A 20290-nucleotide genomic window follows, 5' to 3' on the forward strand; every position below is an offset into this window, starting at 1 on the left:
ATGAGGGCTGATATGGTCCACTCTTTGGATGCTGAAATGAGGGACATTCTCCACAAAGCAGGTTTGATGGCCTACAAGAAAGCTAAGGGGTGTACGGCTGCTCTTCAGAAATTCTTGGTACACAAGAAGCAGCGTGATCAGGAACGGGGGAAAATAACTCCTCTTTTCCAGCAGAAAACAAGACAGAGGTGGAAAAGCCGCTGCAGACTCCTGAGGACTCTGTTGATCAGAAAGCTCCGGATAATGTGCATCCATGGTACTGGGAGAATGCACAAATGCTCCTAGGTAAACTAGGGCAGCCCAAGCATATTTCTTGCTGGGAAAACCAAGGAAGTTTTGTGTACAAAGGAGATGGCATAAAGGGGTCCAGCTTTCTTGATTTAGTCCAATGTGTCCTTCAGACTTGTGGCCCACCTGACAAGACCTGAAGGCTGGAATGTTTTTCTGAAAGCCACGGCTGTGATGAATGTCCTGTCTTCTGTCACAGGTCATACAACAACCAGGGTCTCTGGAAACAGCTCGAAGTGCCTGAGGAGGGCTGAGACAGCACAGACAGCAGCTAGGAAGAGGAAGATCCATAAAACTCCTGTGAAGTTTACTGTTGAAATGAAAATATTCATAGAATCATGGAATCATAGGATGGTTTAGGTTGGAAGGGACCTTTAAAAGATCATCCAGTCCAACCCCCTCTGCCATGGGGATTTATACTCATACAATCTTTAAACTTTACTGTGTGTAGTGTCCATTTAAAAAACATGTTTGGTTGGGTTGGGGTGGACTGAGCTTAAAGAGCACACACTCAGCCTTACAGTTGAGCTGTAAGCTTTATTTACAGAATACGTTTATGAAAATTGCTGCAAGAGATGCCTGTCTGGGTCTTTTGAAATGTATTTTGAGTAGCTGTGGTCATGGGGAAAACTCCATCTTCATATTTCACAAAATGCATCTGCATCTGATCATTTTGTACTGGATTGTTGGACTACAGTTTTGAAACCTGTTCAAAAGTTAATCCCTTGTTATGGTGATGTATGACAAAGACACCATGATCCCCCCTCAGGCCATGGAGGGGGGATACTGCAGTTGCTTCCTCTGGAAAGCAAGAACCATAGCATTGTGTTTTAAATGGGCCATGATACCTTCAGGAAAGAGAGCACTGTTTGGAGGGTATCCACAGGAGTCAAAAAACTCTGTGTGGTTCTGATGTGCCAAGAAACTTGCAAGCTGTTGCTCTCCAGGCTGGTGATGTGGATGCGTATTCACCACCACGCTCACCGGTCTTGGGGAAACATAGGCCCTAGGGAGCCTAGTTGCCCAGGTAAGTGCCTAGAAATGTTTCCCTGGTGTAAGGCTGTGGTTAGAAAAAACAAGAGAGCTGGTCCATCTCAGACTTCTATCTTAGAGAGCAGACAATACCACCCCAGAAGCATCTATTGATTATTGCCATAATCTAGGCAACAGATGGGAGGTGTCAGTGCCAGGGTCAGAGCTGGGGCTGTGGTGCAGACCAAGGCCGGACTCAAGAGAGGATGAGGTGAAGGCTCCACCCAGTGACTACCAGGACTATCTAGGAGCCTGGCCAGGCCAGGAAGACAACAGTAGCCCAGGCCAGACACAGGCACAGATAGGACAGAGCTGGGGCAGGCCTACACTAGGCCTGAGCTCTCATAGAGACGCTGAGCCAGGGGCCAAGCCAGAGCTGGGACCCATGGTTGCACTGGGTCTAGGTGGGCTTGGTCCTAATGCTCATTGCTGCTGTGTTACCACCTGACTCAGCATCGACGCCCACAGAACCTGGCCTGGGGAGCAGTGCACCCCCATCCTCGCCCCATGCAGGAATGACCCTGTCCTCCATGCTGGTCCTGTAGTGCTGACCGCATGTTGGGTCAGTGTGAGGGAAAACTCCCACACCACAGGGTCCCAGAGTCTGCAGATGTGGGAAGGCCCTGGCGTGTCTGTGGGAAGCAATGGTGCTGTGTGGAGCACAAGGGCCTCTTCAGCCTCAGGGCTCTGAAGGAGCTTGGTGCCTGGGGGAAGGCACCCCAACGTGTGCACTCTGGTTGGGCTGGTGCGTGCCCTGTGCCATTCAGGGACAGCTCATGGATCCTGCTGAGTGCAGTGTCACTGCAATGTCTCCACAGAGCTGGGGGTATCTCCTTTCACACAGCACCCTTCTGGACCAGAGTTGGGTTGTGGCACTTATGGGGCTGTAGAGGTCCTGGGCCTCAGCAAAGCTGTGCCTGGGGAAGACAAGGCAGCACAGAGCAGGGTTGTGTGTTTGGGCACCAGTCACAGTCCCAGGGATGCCTTCACCCAAGGGGGTGTTGCGTTCAAAGGGACAGGGGACTCCAGCGTGTGGCCTGCTGTAGCTGATACCAATACTAACTTGTGAACACCTCAGCCTTACACAGGTAGTCAATAGGTGGCAATGCCAGATGCTGTGCTGAAGGGTGGTAGGGCTGCATGGGGAAGCTGTCCCTGCTGCCCATGCCCAGGCATGCAGGCCATAGCCCCAAAATCGGGTGATGGAGGGGAGGGGCAGGTAGAGTAGGGACTGTGGGCCACCCCAAGGCTATTTACCCATTCTCAAATCCAGCCATCCTTTGGCAACATAGTTTTCTGAGCCTCCTTGCCCAGCACAGCTCCAGCCAAAGCAAGAGCACCACTCCTCCCCAAGGGCTTGTGGGACTGCTGACCTCCCTGGGGCCTCCCACATGCTCACAGTTCCTCTCTGGAAGACAGCAGTTGTCAGGATTCCTGTTCATATGATGTGCTCTGGGGCCAGGGGGCTATTTCTGAGCAGAGACGCAGCAAGGCAAGGACTGATGGCCATGGGCAGTAGAGTAACTGGGGATGTCTTCCTCAGCTTCAAGAGGCAGTCCCTGAAAGAGGACTCACTGCAGTTTTTCCCACTCTCCAATGCCTCTAGGAGTGATGAAGGGTCCTCCTGTGCCCCCAACTAATGCCCCTCCAAAGCAAGGTCTTTCTCCCTCAGCAGTCAGTGTGCAGATGGAAAGACCACCTAAGGAACACAGGCAGGGTTGCAAAAACTTTTTAATGCGTTGAAAGAGGGAAATGAGGTCAGCCCAAGTGGAGGCCCTGAGTGAGGGGCAGGAGCAGTCAAGACTCTGTTCCCCTTTTCCTGTGGCAGAGTTGCCACAGGGCATCTATCGACCTGCCTCACAGAAGCAGACAGGCTAGCAGGTGACTCCAGGCTTGTTTCTGGGGTCCTCACAGCAAGCTCTGAGGGGAGCACAAGAATACAAAGAAAAGAGAGAAAAAGGGTGATTGGAAGACAGGAACGTTAGACATTGGCCATGTTTTCAGAAGGCCCAGGCTGCCCCTTCCAGTCTGCCCTTGCAGGACAAGCCAGAGATGGTCAGCTGCTCCTAAAACAATGGCACAGAGTTTGATCCTGTGTCAAGCAGCATTTTCTGAGTTCCTGGGGGTCCTTATCTGAGGCCGTTGCCAGCATCTTTAGCAGGGGGGGCACCTCCTGCCGCAGTAGCGGCTAGTGATGCAGGAGAGGTCACAGCAGCCAGAGGTGATGGGCACTCCGTCACAGCTGAGGATGCTGCCAACAGCAGCGGAGGTGGAGGATCCCACAACAGTGTTCTGCGGGAAGGAGCTGAGGATGGGACCAGGCAGGGTCACCACCACGGGAGAGGGCTGGATGACGACGGTGGAGTTCTGGCACTGCCTGACACAGGGCTCATTGCAGCTGTTGGCCAGCGGGGTTGGGCCGCAGGGCTGGCAGGGCCGGCACTGGTCATAGCAGGACATGTCTTGGGGCCTGAGGTGCACCTGGGAGAGAGGGCAGGGAGGGAGGAAAACATGGGCATGCGTGAGGAGCAGCCTGTCACCACACCATGAGGGAACCAAAGAATGTGCAGGCCGGGAGGTGGAGGCTGTGCAGAGACGTATGAGGGCTTCTTGGCCTTGTCATACCAGGGCCCCAAAAGGTCTACTAGCTCCTATGCAGCTACTGCCTAGTCCGTGAGTCCAGAAGCCACCTCAGTACAGTCCCAGCTTCCCTCCATGTCTAACCTTCTCCCCACTTCCCTCTCCCATGACAAGCAGCCCCAAGATCTGGCATAGAACAAATCTGGAATCAGCTGAGAGGTCCACTGAAGTGAGACCTCCTTTTAGAGACAGCACAGAAGGAGACGGGGCTTCAGACTCACCTGACTCCCAGGGAGAAGGAGGCAAGAGAAGTGGATGAGAGAGCAAGGAGCTGGGCTGGCTTTTATCATGGCTCTTTACTGCCCCAGGCTGCCAGAGGCATTCCTTGTGGAGGTGATTATTTTCTGACAAGCTCACCTTGAATGCAAAACATCCCAGCTAATGCTATGGGCTGTGTTTTGGCTTCCTGAATTGCTGTCTTCTCGTTTCCTGCTTTATGTCAGGCACATTCCCCGCTGAAGGCAGCCTTTCTGTGACAGGATGAGAGGCCCAAGCATTTCTGGAGCAAAACATGTCAGCGTGGGCAGAGGACTCATCTCACATGCTGGAGGAGTCCTGTAAAGGCAAATGATGTCAGCCTGGGTGACTCCTTTGGGGCTCTTTATCACCCTGTTGCCAAGAAGCGGCCTGGCTCCTGGGTTTGACCGTATCCCACCTAAATCTGCTTCCAGGAAAATTCTGCTGGCTGGTTTTGCCTGCTCCTGTTCTACACCAGGGAGGCAGCATGGGTCAAGATGTGGTGCAGGATCCTTTTCAGATCTCAGAAAGAAAGACCTGACAGCAAACGACATAATAAAACGTCTGTTTTTGTAAGATAGAATAAAAAGACGAATATAGTTAGTGAGTAAACCTTACATCCCCTCAGATGCTGGGAAACCTGTGCTTGTGCAGCATCAGATGGACCCAGGTAAATTTTCCCAAGACACACTGTGCAGATCCTGTCCAGGGAGAGCTTCTGCTTCCCTCCCATGCCATGGTGCCTTTTATTTTGTGTTACACAAAAAAAGAAAAGTACGTCTTCTCGAACACTCAAAGGTTATTTCTGCCATAACACCCACCAACATGCAGCACAGGCTGACACAGGGCACTCCAGCAGATTCCCTTGCAGCAGCTACTCATGCTTATGTACAGGCCTCTCAAGCCTTTAGTGCAAGGCCCAATAGAGCAGATATGTCTTGCGCAAGATCACTGACTCCTTGAATACAATGTTTTCTTCAAAGCTCCCAGTACACCTCCCCTCTGTGCAGTCTCCCTGGGTACCCAAACACCACCATTAGCACATACAGGGCCTTGTCCTTCCCCTGAATGCTCCTCAGAATCCCTGCCAGAGCTGTCCCCAGGATATCCCCAGTTGAGTGCAAAGTCGGTCATGTTTCTGCGTGTGTCCTCTTGTCTGCACTTGTCTGCATGCTGGATTTCTGCAAGTGTTTTTGGGTGTAAAGTTTTGCATGCTTCCATGTGTGTGTTTGTGTGTCCCTCATCACGAGGGCATGCGCAGGTCACGGCAGGAGCACTCTCCACTGCTCTGTCCATGAGCTCCACACAGCAGCCAGGGCCAGACGGAGCCTGAGTGCAGTTGAACAACAACAGAACAAACCTGGCAGAGAACTGCCCACAGCACAGGCACTGAAATGCAACCTTGTGTGTATCTTCAGCCTTCCTTTTCCTGCCGATGAAAAGCTCACACTGTTTTACTGCTGACTTCAGGCCACAACAAGGATGGTTTCACACCAGTTGGATCCTTAGTTTAATGCAGTGTAACAACATTGGGAGTGCCTCAGCATGGCTGGAAGTGCCCCTTCCTACCTCTCCAGGCCAGGACAGAGCTGCTCTCCCCAGTGTTACGGAGTTCAAAAGGATAGGCAGAGAGAAAGGCTGAGGAATCCTGCCGACCATGTGCTGGCCATCCCTGAGTGGATCTGTTTCCAATGCAGTGTCAGTGGTGTCTAGGGTGGGACACACACCCGCCTTGTGTGCAAGCCAATGCCAAATGTACTCATGGGTACATGGTGCTGTGTCAGGCAGAGGCTGAGACCTTGGACCGAATATGTACTGAATAAAAGGAACATGGAGCCCATGAGGACAGGTGCTCTGCTGGACCTCATACTCACCAAGAAGGAAGAGCTCATTGCGGGTGTGAAGAGCAAGAGCAGCCTTGTCTGCAATGACCATGAGATGGTGGAGTTCAGGATCCTGAGGGCAGCGAGGAAGGTGAATATCAAGCTCACAACCCTGGAATTCAGGAGAGCACACTTTGGCTTCTTCAAAGATCTGCTTGGAAGAGTGCCCTGGGATAAGGCCCTAGAGGGAACAGAGGCCCGGGAAAGCTGGTTAATAGCCAAAGATCACCTCCTCCAAGCTCAAGAGCAGCCCATGCCAACGAGGAGGAAGTCCAGAAAGCATGCCAGGAGGCCTACGTGAATAAACAAGGAGCTCCTGGTCAAACTCAAACACAAAAAGGAAGCATACAGAAGGTGGAAACAAGGACAAGTAACCTGGGAGGAATACAGAGGCAATGTCCAAAGAGGTTAGGAAAGATAAAGCCCAGCTGGAAGTAAGTCCAGTGAGGGGTGTCAAAGGGAGTAAGAAGGGCTTCTGTAAGGACACAGGTGACAAAAGGAAGAATACGGAAAGTGTAGGACCACTGCTGAATGAGATGGAGGCCCTGGTGACACAGGATATGGAAGAAGCTGAGGTGCTGAAGGCCTTCTTTGCCTCCATCCTTACTAGCAAGACTGGCCTTCAGGAATCCCAACTGCAGACCAGGGGGAAAGTCTGGAACAAGGGAGACCTACCTTTGGTGGAAGGAGTTCAGGTCAGGGAATACTTAAGCAAACCGCACATCTGTAAGTGCATGGGCCCTGATGGGATGCACCCACAAGGGCTGAGGGAGCTGGCTCCTGTCATTGCCAGGTCACTCATGATTATCTTCAACTGATCATGGTGACTGGGAGAGGTGCCTGAGCAGGGCAAGAAAGAGAGCCCAGGAAAGTACAAGCTTTTCAGCCTCACCTTGGGAGGGTGGTGGAGCAGCTAATCCTGGAAAGCCTGCCTAATCCAGGCATGTTAAGGATGAGAAAGGCAACAGGAGTAGTCAGTATGGCTTCACCAAGGGGAAGTCAGGCCTGATCAACTCGATAAACTTTGATGATGAAGTGACTGGCTTGGGAGATGAGGGGAGAGCAGTGGATCTTGTCTAGCTCAACTTCGGTAAGGCCTTTGACGCTGTCGCTCATAGGTTTCTCATAGAGAAGCTGTTGATGTAAGGGCTGGATGAGCAGACGGTGAGGTGGATTGAAAACTGTCTGAATGGCCAGGCCCAGAGGGTGGTGATCAGTGGTGTAAAGCCTAGTTGGAAGCCAGTGACTAATGGTGCACTCCATAGATCAATACTGGCTCCTGTTCAACATCTTCATTAGTGTTCTGGATGATGGGACAGAGTATACCCTCAGCAGGTTTGTGGACGACAGCAAACTGGGAGGAGTGGCTGATACACGGGAGGGTCAGGCCAGCATCCAGAGGGACCCCGCCAAGCTGGAGAAATGGGCTTCTAGGAACCTCATGAAGTTCGACGAGGGGAAGTGCAAATTCCTGCCCCTGGGGAAGAACAAGTCCATGCACCAGGGCAGCTTGGGGTCACCCGGCTAGAAAGCAGCTTTGGAGAAAAAAGCCTAGGGGTTCTGGTAGACACCAAGTTGGCCATAAGCCAGCGATGTGCCCTTGCGTAAAAGAGGTCCAATGGTATCCTGGGCTGCCTTAGACAAAGTGTTGCCAAGAGGTCAAGAGGGGTGATTGCTCCCCTTTATTCAGCACTGGTGGGCCACACCTGGACTGGCATCCTCTCTCATACTTCCTTTCTGACCAAACCGGTGACAAATGGGTTCCGTAAGACGATGATAAGGTGAGTGGAAAATTGGCTGGACTACCAGGCTCAAAGAGTTGTGACCAGTGGTGCAAAGCCCAGCTGGCAGACAATAGTGGGGTCTCTCAGGGTTCAGCAGTAGGACCAATACTCTTTAATGTTTTCATGAAGGCCGCGAGTAATGGGAAGGACAGCACGTCCTGCAAGTTTGGGGGTGACACCCAACCGCAGGGAATATGCCTATGCTGATCTCTGTCAGCCAAATTGTTCCCAGCAGGTCCAGGAACTACTTGTTCAAAGGAAACAGAGAAGGTGGACTAGACTGTGGAAGTGCTCTGCGACAGGAGTAGAGGCAATGAACAGCTGCTGGAATGTGGGGAGTTCTAGTTAAGCAACAGGCTAAAAGAAAGAGTGAGAACTGGAATGGATTTCCCTGGGAGTTTGTGCAACCTCCATCCTGGAGCGGCCTAATCTAGTGGGATCTGTTCTGAGCAGGGGCTTGAGCTAGATGACTTGTGGAGGTCCCTTCTGACCTGCATTCTCACCCTGTGATTCCCCACCACCCCTGCCCTCCCTGACCCCTGCACGCCCATGGGCACATTTGTCCTCACACCCCCTCTGCCTCAACACAACTTTTAGGCATTGTGCTCAGACTGCAGAGAGGCAGCTGAAGGGAGGCTCTCAGCCTCCTCCCTCCCATCCACAGGAAATCAGTGGCTGCTGTTTCTAGGCCCTGAGCTCAGAGAGAGCTCAGGGAAGCTGGTCCATCTCCTGGGTGGAGGCCCTGCAGCTATCCCGGCTGCAGCTGGCGCTGTGCAGGCTTATTCTTGCTGGAGGATGGGGAGAGTCCACTTGCCAGGAGACAATCTTCTGCACGTGCAGAGCCTCTCAGCCCGGGTGAGATCCTGAGTGGCGCCAGTGCAGGGCTCAGCCTCGGGGTGGAGCTGGCAGCAGCAGAGGGGAGAGGAGGCAGCGGAGCAGAGGCACCGCGGCCAGAACAGGGAGCAGACGCTGGTGGGGGGGCAGTGAGGCCGGGGCGGCGGAGCAGTGGGATGCAGCAGTGCCAGGGCGCAGGGCTGGCGGGGCTGGCTGCGCTGCTCCTGGTTGCATGGCGCTGGCGGGCTGTGCCCGGGGTGTTCTCCAGTGGGCCTGCCACAAACTCTTCCCTCTCTTTTTTCTTTCTACCATCTCTCGTCCCCCTTTCCCAGCTCTCTTGAGTCCCCTCCAGGTAGTCTCCTTCATTCCCATCATCTCTACCATTACAAGTTTGCTTGCATGTACGCCTGCCTTTCCATGCACCCATTCTTCTCTGTGAATTCAGCAGTTAGTATTGCCCTCATTGCAGCCCTCTTTCACTGTAACACCCACTCTTGCTCTCTGCTTGTCCTGCCTTCATCCGTCCATCCACCCCTCTTTTTACCCATCTCTCCAGGCCCCTACCAGCTCTAATGCCTCTTCCTACTCTCTGAGACCCCTCTCTCATCTCTCCCCCTGCTTCCTTCCTAACTGTAGGCAGCAGTTTGCTTTCCTGCACCTCTCCATTATTCCATACATCCACTCATCCCTCTGTGCATTCAGCATTTATACTTGGTCTCAATTCAGCCCTCCGTACTTCACTGTAACACACCCATTCTCCTGTCTTCTCGTCCCCTCTTCATCCATCCATCCATCCATCCATTATTCTGACTTTCATCTCATTTTGGCATGCATCAACTCCAAATTCCCCCCAGCCTTCTCCTCTCACTCCACACATCCACACCACTATCAGTCTCCACCCCTCTTCATGGGCACACCTTGCCATTCATTCCAGTCCGGCTCTGTCTCACTGCCACTCTTCCTAACCATTTCTTTGGGAAAATCAGAGCTGGGTGACCTTTGGTGAACTTTTTCCTTTCCTTCTACTTTCTCTGCAGTGGCTGTGGGCAGAGCCCAGGTGCAGCAGGAGCCGTTGGCAGAGACTACCGAGGGCACCGGCATCAGCATCAACTGCTCACACACCAACATACAGTCAAATGAGTTCATCTACTCACAGAATCACAGAATCACAGAAACATTAAGGTTGGAAAAGACCTTTAAGATCATCAAGTCCAACCATCAACCTAACACCACCATGGCCCCTAAACCATGTCCCGAAGTGTCACGTCTACACGTCTTTTTATCCTAAAGATGGTGGGGGTTTTTTCCCCCTCAAAGTTTCAGAAGGGTTTTCAGAGCTTGGAAGTTAACTCCTGTCTCAGAAATTTTTGTCCCATAATTCTATAATAACATTTCACTTCTTATGGAAAAAGTAATGAGGGAAGGTGTAAAAGAGCAGAGGATGTCTTAAATGTACAGATTACCTACAGATTAGCTTCTGTGTTAGAATCATATGTATATAAACATATCGAATCCCTTTATGGGCTCCTGATAAGTGCTCACCAGGCTCTGAAATTCACTATTTGGCATCACTGGAGGAAGTGGGGGGTTTCTCTTGATGATATAGTATGAGACTGAGTAGTACGCTTGAAAATATATAGGCCAACCTGTCACAATGCAGACCCAGGTGGAGGGTCCTGGTTTCTGGAAGGAAAAGTGATCCTACAGGAAAAATCTTAATGTCCCCTGAACTCATCTCATCAAGCCCCTTACTCTCAAGCGTGGTACAGCACAGGAGGATTATTCCTGATCTGTAATTGTCTAAAAGCTCCAACAGCTCAGCATTGTCTGTCCCCACAGAGTGACGTTTTTTTGGTTAACGCTCTTAGCTGCCCTCCCCAAAACCACTGCTGCTTGTTTCCACCTGCAACGGAGATGGCAAATGGGAGTATGTTGGTAATCCTCAGCTGCTGCAGTTCACGGTCGCAGCTTGAAGTGCCCTTACCTGTAGCAGAGACATAAGCTCGCTGTTCAGTTTGGGTTGGTTTTGTTCAATTTTGTTATGCTGTTGAATCAAAACTGATGGAAGTTTTGCCCAGAGACAAGCAGAATTGCCTGGGGAATTGGGTCTGAAAACCAGCTGAAATTAAAAGTAACCTTCATTTAACTGGGTGGGTAGTTTGGAGGCATGAGCACGTAGTGAGAGGTGAGAACTGCCTCGTGCAAAATGTCACCCATAGATACTGCCACCAAACAGCAGTGAGCCACTGGGAGCCTTGGACTGTGCAGCCGTAGCGGTTTCGTTCTGCCTGAGCCCTGTGGCATCGTCACACCTTGTGACCTGGCTTCCCAGATGCAGACTAGGTCTCTCAGCCCAGGAACTGCATACAGATGTAGTTCCTGGGATGAGATGCAGTTACAGTTTTTTATACTCGTTTTCTGCTCCTACCGTCAGCTCCCAGGCCGAGGCTCCGAACTCGTTGTGAGGGGTCATAAAGGGTCCAAAGAGCTGCGGGACTCGCCGGGGTGGCGCTGGGAAGCGGCGGTGTATTACTGCGCCCTGGGAGAGCCGGGGAGAGGAGCCGGGGCTGCGGCCGGGCAGGAACCGCCGCGGGCGGGGCCGGGCGTGTGTGTCAGGGGCAGGGGGACAGCCCCGGCCGGGCCCGCTAGGGGGCGCTGCCGCTCCGCCCGCCGAGACCGCCTGGCCCCGCCTGGCCCCGGGCTGGTTCCCCAGCCTGCCGAGCACTGGCACCAGCTTCGGCATCAAGACTGGCATCACCACTACCAGGTCCCCCTTGGAGTCCATGCCTGGGCTCATGTGGTGGGTTGACCTTGGCTGGACACCAGGTGCCCACCAAGCTGCTCTATCACTCCCCTCCTCAGCCGCACAGGGAGGGGAGAAAATAAGATGGGAAAAACTCATGGGTCAACATAAAGGCAATTTATTAAAGCAGAAGCAAAAGCCACACGTGGAAACAAAGGAAAAGAAAAGATATATTCTCTACTTCACATGAGCAGGCAATGTCCAGCCACTTCCTGGGAAGCAGGGCTTCAGTAGGTGTAACAGTTGCTCTGGAAGTCAAACGTCGTAAGTAGCAAATGGCCCCTCTCCTCCTCCTTTCTCTTAGCTTTTATTGCTGAGCAGATGTCACATGGTTTGGAATATGCCTTTGGTCAGTTGGGGTCAGCTGTCCTGCCTATGTCCCCTCCCAAGCTCTTGTCCACCCCCAGCCTACTGGTCAGGGGGGAACGTGGGAGAGACAACCTTGGTGTTGTGGAGCACTGCTCAGCAACAGCCAAAACACTGGTGTGTTAGTAACACATTCCCAACCACAAACACAAAGCACAGCACTATGAGAGCTGCTATGGGGAAAATTAAGTCCATCTCAGCCAGACCCAATACAACTGTCCTGATCTTGATCCACAGGTTTTTTTGGACTCTTTCTCTTCCAATTTGTGCCCCATCCCACTCGGACAGCGGATCGAGAAAACAGCTGGTGGGTGCTTAGTGTTGGTCGGGGTCAACGCACCACACAGACCCACAGGCATTGCATGTCCTCCTCATCTTGTTCCTTCCCTGTCTGTGCCCAGGGCTTCCTGGGAATATTTCTGAAGAGAGGGAGGCAGGGAGAGACTCAGGGCAGGAAAAGGGGCAGCAGGTGCAGGCTGAATGTCCCAAAGGGCTGTCCAGGATCCTTCCAAAGCTGTGTGGTGACCAGCAGCAAAGGCTGCAGAGAAGCTTGCAGCTGAGGAAGAGGAGCTGCTGAACTGCTGCAGGACACAGCTGGGCAACATGACACATGTCCACCCAGACCCCTGATCAGCAGCTGTCTTGGTAGCAACCAGCCCTGCCTCTCCACACTTGCTCCCACCCCTGGCAAGCCGCAGCCCAAAAGCAGAGCCAGGGATAGGTGCTTTTGCAGTAACCCCATCAAAAGAGGTGTGACTCCCAGGACTGTTCCCGGACACCAAGGACTGTCATCAAGAACCTGGGCTATCAGAGCAGGAGGGTAGCCAGAACATCAGCTGGAGAGATGATCCCACTCTGCTCAGAATTCACCTGACTGCATCTAGAATGTTGTGTGCAGTTTTGGTCTGTACTGCAAGACATGCCTGGACCAAGTGGTGTGCGTTCAGCAGAGGGTGGCCAGGATGTTGAGGAGGCTGGAGCACTTCCCTGCGGGGGGAAGGCTGAGGGCACAGGGCTTGCTGAGTGCGGAGAAGAGAATGCTTTGGTGGGAGACCCAAAATCATCTATGGAGTAGCTATGGTCACTAAACTGCGTTGGGTCATACTATCCAGCACCAGATGGGCAGAGAAATTCAGAAAGCAAAGGATCACCCACCCAATGCATGACTAATGGACTCAAAGCAAGCCTGCGTTAATGGTCACTGCACAGCCATCCCCAACAACCCCCTCCCAGAACCACCCCTGAGCAACATCTTTCTCCCTGGGCATCTTGGGAGAGGGTCTGCAGGGGAAAGGATGAGACAGAAGAGCAGGCTGGGATGCAGCAGAACTCTAATGGGTCAAAAGAGGGAAATGAAGTTGATCCGAGTGGAGGCCCCAGAGCAGGGAGCACCAGGGGCAGACAGGAGTCCATGCCCCACAGCTGAGGCAGAGATACTGTCAGGTGTCCATCTGCCTGACCCACAGAGGGAGCAGGGCTAGCACATCCTCTCTTGGCTGGCTTTGTGGGGCTCACAGCCCAGAGGAGCACAAGACATCAAGGATGCACGAGGGAAAGGAGAGAGCGGGAGAGGGGAAAGGCAGGCACGGGCCGTGCTTTTGGAGAGCCCAGGCTGGCCCCATCATTTTGCAAGGGATGCTGGGGTTGCTCAGCCCCTCTAGAAGGAAGAAGCTGGTGCTCCGTCCCCAGTCTGGTACCATCTTGAGGGTGCCTGGGGGCCTTTCCCAGGGCCCTCCTTCCTGTGGTTTAACCTCCTAGCCAAAGAAGACCAAGGAAGGAAAATGTCCTCCTAGCCCTGCATCTGGGGATCAGCAAAAGCCTCAAGATGTGAGCAAGACCCATCAGCCAGGCACTGGACAAGATTCTCTGTTCAAGCGCTTGAGCTGTCCCCCTGCATTTCATGTCTTTCCTCCAGCTCTGGGGACACAGCAGTGCTGGGCTGGGAGGAGTCCCCATGTCCCTGAGGTGCTGTGGGGTCTCTGCCCAGCAGAAATCTGCTGGTGGCTGCATTGCTGAGTTGTGTGTTTCTGGGATCTAATTTAACCCTCTGTGCCCCCGTCTCTTGTTCTACTAAGTCTGTTTGGAAAATCAAAGAGCTGGCCCTGGAAAGCACCTGTGGGGGAAGCTGGCAAAAGCAGCCATGGTGGCAGGCCAACATGGTCTAATTAATGGCGTGATGTCACCTCAGCAGGCCATGGCATCAGGTGTTTGCGTTGAGGCATTCTGTGGTGACAAAGTAAGCTGAGTGTCTGCCCCTGGAGAAAAATGTCTCTGTGAGGTACTGGAAGGTGGCTGAGAAGGCCCATTCCCACCTGGATGGCTAAGAAAGCTATGGTTTGGATCCCACCTGGAGGTGGAATTCAGGTCTGTCCTCATCCTCAGCTGTACACAAACACCTGTGAGAGAGGCTTCAGCATCTTGCAGGAAATGCAGGACATCTGGGAGGGCAAACAGGAAATATGTTGGAACATGGGGGCATTTCACATGACCTGAGTGCTTTTTCACACCTGCCTTATACCCATCTGAAACTGGTTAGGCTTTTTGGCCAATCTTTCCCTTTTCCTTCATGTTTGTAACATCTTGGACGCCCTGGAAAGCAAATAGCATGGTTTAGTGTTGCTGCAGGTGTTGCTGGGAGACACTTCAATGACTGAGATCACCTTGGGGATTCCCCCCAGGGCCTAGACTAAAAAGACCCAGCTTTCTCTGGGGACAGGAGCCTTGCAGTGTCTTGAGGGACTCGCACACATGAGCAAGTTCAGCAGAAGCCACTGTAAAGGAATGTGGAAGGTGAGAGCAGCTGGTCCACTAAGGCTGTCAGATCAAGTCCCTTTTCCTTTCCAAGGGAAGAACAAGTAAAAGGGAAAGTGATAACCAAAGCACACAATGCCACCAATCTCTAAGGAAGTGATAAGGGAGACAAGGAGGGAGCCCAGAGCTCTGCAGCCTCTAATTGATGGGCCATTAGGAAACTGCAGGTGTAGCTTGGCAGTGGGTGAGGCTGAGCTTTGTAAGTGACAAGAAGTGACAAGAGGAACATGAGGATTTGGGATGTTTGAGGGGGGTGCTGTGGGACTAGGCAGCACTTATTAAGGCATGCTTAAGGGAAGGCTCAAAGGTGAGGGCAAGTGGGGACTGGGGAGGAGCAAGGGGAGGCAACCGAGTAGAGGAAGGAAAACAGGAGCCAGCCGCATGTAAGCAGGGGCTGGTCAGTGCACTTGTTGGTATGAGCCCTGCACCTGATCACTACAGCTCCCTGTGCCTTCTTATTAAATCCTTTCTTAACCACCCTTTCATGTATCTTCACTCCCTTTCCCATGTGTGAGTGCTGCAAGGTCTGAGTGCCAATAACTGGAGAGACTGGTGTGAAAGAGAGACCTGGGTACCAGTAACTGGGCAAACAACCAATGCCCAGAGGGATTTTAGGGCTTGGTGTCAGCAACTGGAGAAGGGGCTGGTGGTTACAAGGCCTTTCTCTCTTGTGCCAGCAGCTGGAGGGACTGGTGTATAAGCAGTGTGCTTGTGACAAGAGGCATTTGGCACAAACTGGAACAAAGGAGGCTCTCTCTGAACACCAGGAAACCCTTGTTCACTGGGAGGGTGAGGGAGCACTGGCACAGGATGCCCAGAGAGGTTGTGGAGTCTCCATCCTGGGAGGTGCTCAAAATCCGTCTGCACATGGTGCTTTGTAACCAGCTCTAGGTCACCCTTCCTGAGGCTGGATTTGTACCCAATGACCTCCAGAGGTCCCTTCCAAATTTACCAATTTTGTGTTTCTGTAAGACGAGACATGAGGAGAGGCTGAGAGAACTGGCCTTCTTCAACCTGCAAAAGAGAAGCTTAAGAGAGAGCTTTTTGATGCTTCTAGCACTTGAGTGGAGGATGAAGGGCCAGGTGGAGCCAAACTCTTCTTGAGCACAGTGATACAGCGAAAGTCAATGGACATGTTCTCAAACAGGGGAAATTCCTGTTAGAAATTTGGAATTGTCGGTTTTTAACGATGAGGGTGAAGCATGGGTATAGATAGACTCTGGCTCCACAGGGTGTTGAGTAAAATACCATTGGTTGGAGATAAGACAAGAAGATAAACGGGGATAGCACGGGTGATGTTATGCCCTTTCAGATGCTGGGAACCCTGAGTTATGGAGCCTGAGGTGGAGCTTGAGTTGGGGTTTAAGACATAGTGCAAAATCCTGCCCATGCTGAGATTGTCTGGCATTGTCATCTTTTAAGTTTTCATGGCATAGTCTGGGAAATGAACCACTCCTCATTTCTACTGTTGAGCAAAAGGACATTTATAGGAAAGTACGGTGCTTCACCCTTGATCAAGAAAAGGACACGCTCATGGCAACTTTGCCTAGTTTGCCAAGTGATAGATACAGGTCAGCACAGCAGAGGTCTGTACCTACCAAGGTCAGGTTAACTTAATGATAACGAACAGTTTGTTATCTCTGCCTTGAGTGGTCTTGGTCTTGTTGGACTTCCTGAGGTTCATATGGGTCCACACCCCCAGCCTGTCAAGGTCCCTCTGGAGGGCATCCCTTCCCTCAAGAGTACCAGCTGCGCCTCTCAGCTTGGTGTCATCTGCAAACGGGCCCCGGGACAGTTCCCCTGCTGTCAGGCATTGTAATCAGTATCAGCACTGGCATCGACATCAAGCACTGGCATCGGAATCTGCATCAGGATTCTTCCAAGCTTCTCCATCATTTCCTCCCAGAGCATCTCTTCCAGTACTTGGAAGCCATCCTGCAGAGTCAGGAGTTTGAGCTCAACACACACATGAGACAATGATGTAGACATGACTGAAACCTTCCAACTTTATCCATAGGTAGTCAGAAAGAGAATTTCTATGTTACCTGAAAGGGCTTGAAGGTCTGAGGTTTGCTGAAGCTGAAAGCCGTCCCCTGACAGGAGAGTTTTCTGTCCAGCTGGTCTCCAGGGAAGCCTGGATGGCTTTAGTAGCTCACTCAGCTGTTCAAAGTCCATATTCTCAGCCTTCAGAAGCAGAGAAGGAAACATGGTTTCTGCAACTGCAGCGGCCCTTGTCTTTGAGCTGGCAAAGGATCCCTTCTCCAGGCATTCCTTGGATGGGCTTCCAACTGGCCAGGCAGCACATTTGCCTCAGTGGTGGTGTCCTCCTTGCTCCCAGGGCAGCAGAAGCAGCCAGGGCTTCTCCATGTGGGTACCTGAAGGGATGGAAGAAACCTGTCTGTAAAGCAGAAGGCAATATCATGCTGTGGGCTATGCTTAGGCTGGGTTTGAGTGTCCCCAGCCTGTGTGCCAGTGAGGAAAGCTGTTGAGACATGTATGGGTGTGACTTTTTCAGCCAAGTCCAGGCCCAGGGACTTGGCACCCAGGAATGGATACTCAGCCGAAGTAGACGACCTGCTTGTCTTGCTCCTGTGCTTCCCTCAGCATCCACTGATGGTCATTGTTGGAGAGAACGGCTCTTGGCAGGAGACGTGATGCTCCTGTGATTTATTTCCTGGTCAAATTAACCCAAGGAGGGAAAATGCCTTGCCTTTGCACCTAGCAATTGGCTGAACCTTGAGCCTGCAATAGCAGACTGTTCAGATAAATGGATCAGCCTTTGGTAGCTGATAGAAAGTGAGATGGAGAATGAGCCCAGTGAGAAAGCTGATGATGTGATAGATGGATATGGAGGCAGGCAAAACTGAAATGCCTTTCTGGCTTTACACATCACGTGCAGAAGGAGTTTGTGTTGCAGTACCCACCAGAAGCGTCCATCCAGGTAGGGCACAACAAAAGAGGATTTTTCTCCAAAGGCCTGAGTCAAGAGCAACCAGTTCCTCTGAAGACAGGCACCTTTCAGCTTCTTGATGTAGCTTGGACCATGCTGTAGGCACCTGGGAAGGCAGGCGATGCCTGGTGACCAATGGCTGAAGGTGAGTCAGCAGCGTGGCCTTGTGGCAAAGCAGACCTAGTGCCCTCTGAGATGTCTTAGCAGAAGTGTAGCCAGCATGCCCAGGGAAGTGCTCCTTCTCCTCTATTTGGCACTCTGGAGAGCATGCCTGGGGTCCTGTGTTCAGTTTGGGGCTCCTTGGTATGTAGGAAAGGTACTGACATGTGGGAGTGAGTCTAGCGGACACCCCCAAGGCATTCAGGGGGCTTGAGGACATGACACACTCAGAGCCTGAGGAAACATGCCCTTAGGAAAAGAAGGCTCAAGGGAGACATTACGGGTGTCTACAACTGCGTGCTCCGAGGATGTGGAAAAGATGGATACAGGCTCTTCACAAAGTGCACTGTAGTAGGATGAGAGGCAACATAGACAATTTGGAACCTGGGAAATTCTATTTAGATATAGGAATCTCTTTTTACTTTTCACTTTTTTTTGACCCTGAAACTTCACAAGTACTGGAATGCACTGTCCCCATATGTTGAGCAGGCGCTGGCCTTGGAAATTTTCAAGACTCGATGGGCACAGCTCTGACAAGCCTGATCTCATGAGACCTGCTCTTGACCATTGTATTTGTGAGAGCTGCAGCCTTGGGATGTGCTGATAGGAGCTTGGCGCTAGAAAGCATGCAGGGGACAGGAGAGGCCAACCCAGCTAAGGGCTTGAGGATGGAGAGAGAGAAGACACAGGTATCAAGGAAGGAGAGACTCCCAAGATGATGCACAGGAGGACGTGTCAGAGAGATTGGTCACCAGGGGCAGGCCTATTCATGGGACTCTTGTGGCAGAGCGAGGTACAGGGAGCCTTCTCCTCCAACACTTTTCATCCCCTCTTGTTTTGCATCTCAGAGCCTTTCCCTGCTCAGTCGCTGACTTTTGCTTTCTTCCAGGCACCATGGGGCAGACCACCATCACCCAGCAAGAAGGCCAAGTCACGGTAGAGGAGAAAGACACCTTCCAAAGAACCTGCACATACCAGACCTCCAGGTTTCATGCCGTCTTGTAGTATCAGCAGAAGTAAAGACAGGCCCCACAGCTGGTTTCATATCACGCAGCATCTGAGCGGAGTGGCCGTCTCACCACATTGCTGAACACCACAGGGAAATACAGCTTCCTGCACTGGAGGAAGTCAAGGTCTCTGACAGTGCCTTGTACCTCTGTGCTGTGCCAGACAGCCTGGTGCAGGGAGCTTCCTGGGCTGTGCAACAGCCCAGGGTAGGGAGGGCATCTCTGTGCAAGGCTGATCTTGGGGAAGAGGCCCTCAGCTCTTCCCTGGGTTTTGTGGTTATTCTGCCCAATGGCTCTGGTGTGGCAATAGGCAATGCAGTAGGTTGGTGCCATTTGTGCAATGGTTCCTTGCTGCTGCTCTTTGCTTTCTGTTTTTCCCTGCTGCACATTGCTTCTTCAGGGTTTCCTGCAGGCCTGTCTCTTCGAGTACCTGCTCCAGGATGAGTCCCTCAGAGGTCACAGTTCAAAGTAAGATGAGAAACGTAACTAACATGCCATCTGGCAATACTCCTTCCTGGAATCACATGATGACAGCAATTTTGGAAAATACTCAGAACTACTCTGTGACCCCTCCAGTTGGTGCATGGCCATGTGCTGAGATCTGGAGGACCTGTCCTCCTCAGTGCACTCTGCTGGTCCTTGGAGCCCTCCTCATGTCCTACCTCATGGACTTTTCTCGACCCTGCCTCATTTTCTCTGCTGTGGGACCAGGCTGTACAAGTCTATCCAAGATCTTGGATCTCTGCCACGAGGCAGAGGTGGGCAACAGGCCCTGCCAGGAGAAGAGCTGGCCTTGGGGAAAGCTGCTTCATGCCTGGGGGAAGGCCAGGCACCACAGAGCAGCCACTGGGGCATCGGCACTGACCGCTGTCCTTTGGGTGTCCTGTCTGATGGGAACTGGGAGTGTGTGAGGGCCCTGGTGCGTGGCCTGGCCAGGCTGAATTCAACATCAGCCTGTGAGTCGCCTTAGCCCTGCACAGCTGTGTAACTGCTGGGCTGTGCAGGGAACTGTTTTGGGGGGTGGAGGTTGTACAGGTGACCTGCCCTTGCTACCCTTGCCGTTGGGTGCAGGCCATGCCCCCTCATTCTGGGGATGAGTAGGAGGATGAGGGGGAGAAGGTCTGGGGCTGTTTTGAAGGCTTTTCCTCACATCACTCCCACCTGGGCATCCTGTGGAGTACTGTGTCAGGACGAGGCCAAGAAACCCTTTTGCCTCTGCCCAGTTTCTACCTCCTGGCTCAGCAGGTGCCTTTGAAACACTCATGGCCAGGTGACAGACTCATGGCTGGCTGCTCCTCACATGTCCCTGTGCTCTGATTCCTCCCAACCCTCTCTCCCAGGTGCACCTCCAGCCTCAAGACATGTCCTGCTATGACCAGTGCCTGCCATGCCTGCCATGCCAGCCCTGTGGCCTGACCCCGCTGGCCAACAGCTGCAATGAGCCCTGTGCCAGGCAATGCCATAATTCCACTGTTGGCATCGAGCTCCCTCCCATG

General features: G+C 52.5%; 1 pseudogene; it reads right to left on the reverse strand.

Annotated features, from left to right (window-relative positions):
* Positions 1-3474: 3474 nt before the first annotated feature.
* Positions 3475-5331, reverse strand: LOC132319394 (feather keratin Cos2-3-like; annotated as a pseudogene).
* Between the last annotated feature and the right edge of the window lie 14959 nt (positions 5332-20290).

Source organism: Gavia stellata, chromosome 28 (assembly GCF_030936135.1).
Source record: "Gavia stellata isolate bGavSte3 chromosome 28, bGavSte3.hap2, whole genome shotgun sequence".
Classification (NCBI taxonomy): Eukaryota; Metazoa; Chordata; class Aves; order Gaviiformes; family Gaviidae; genus Gavia; species Gavia stellata.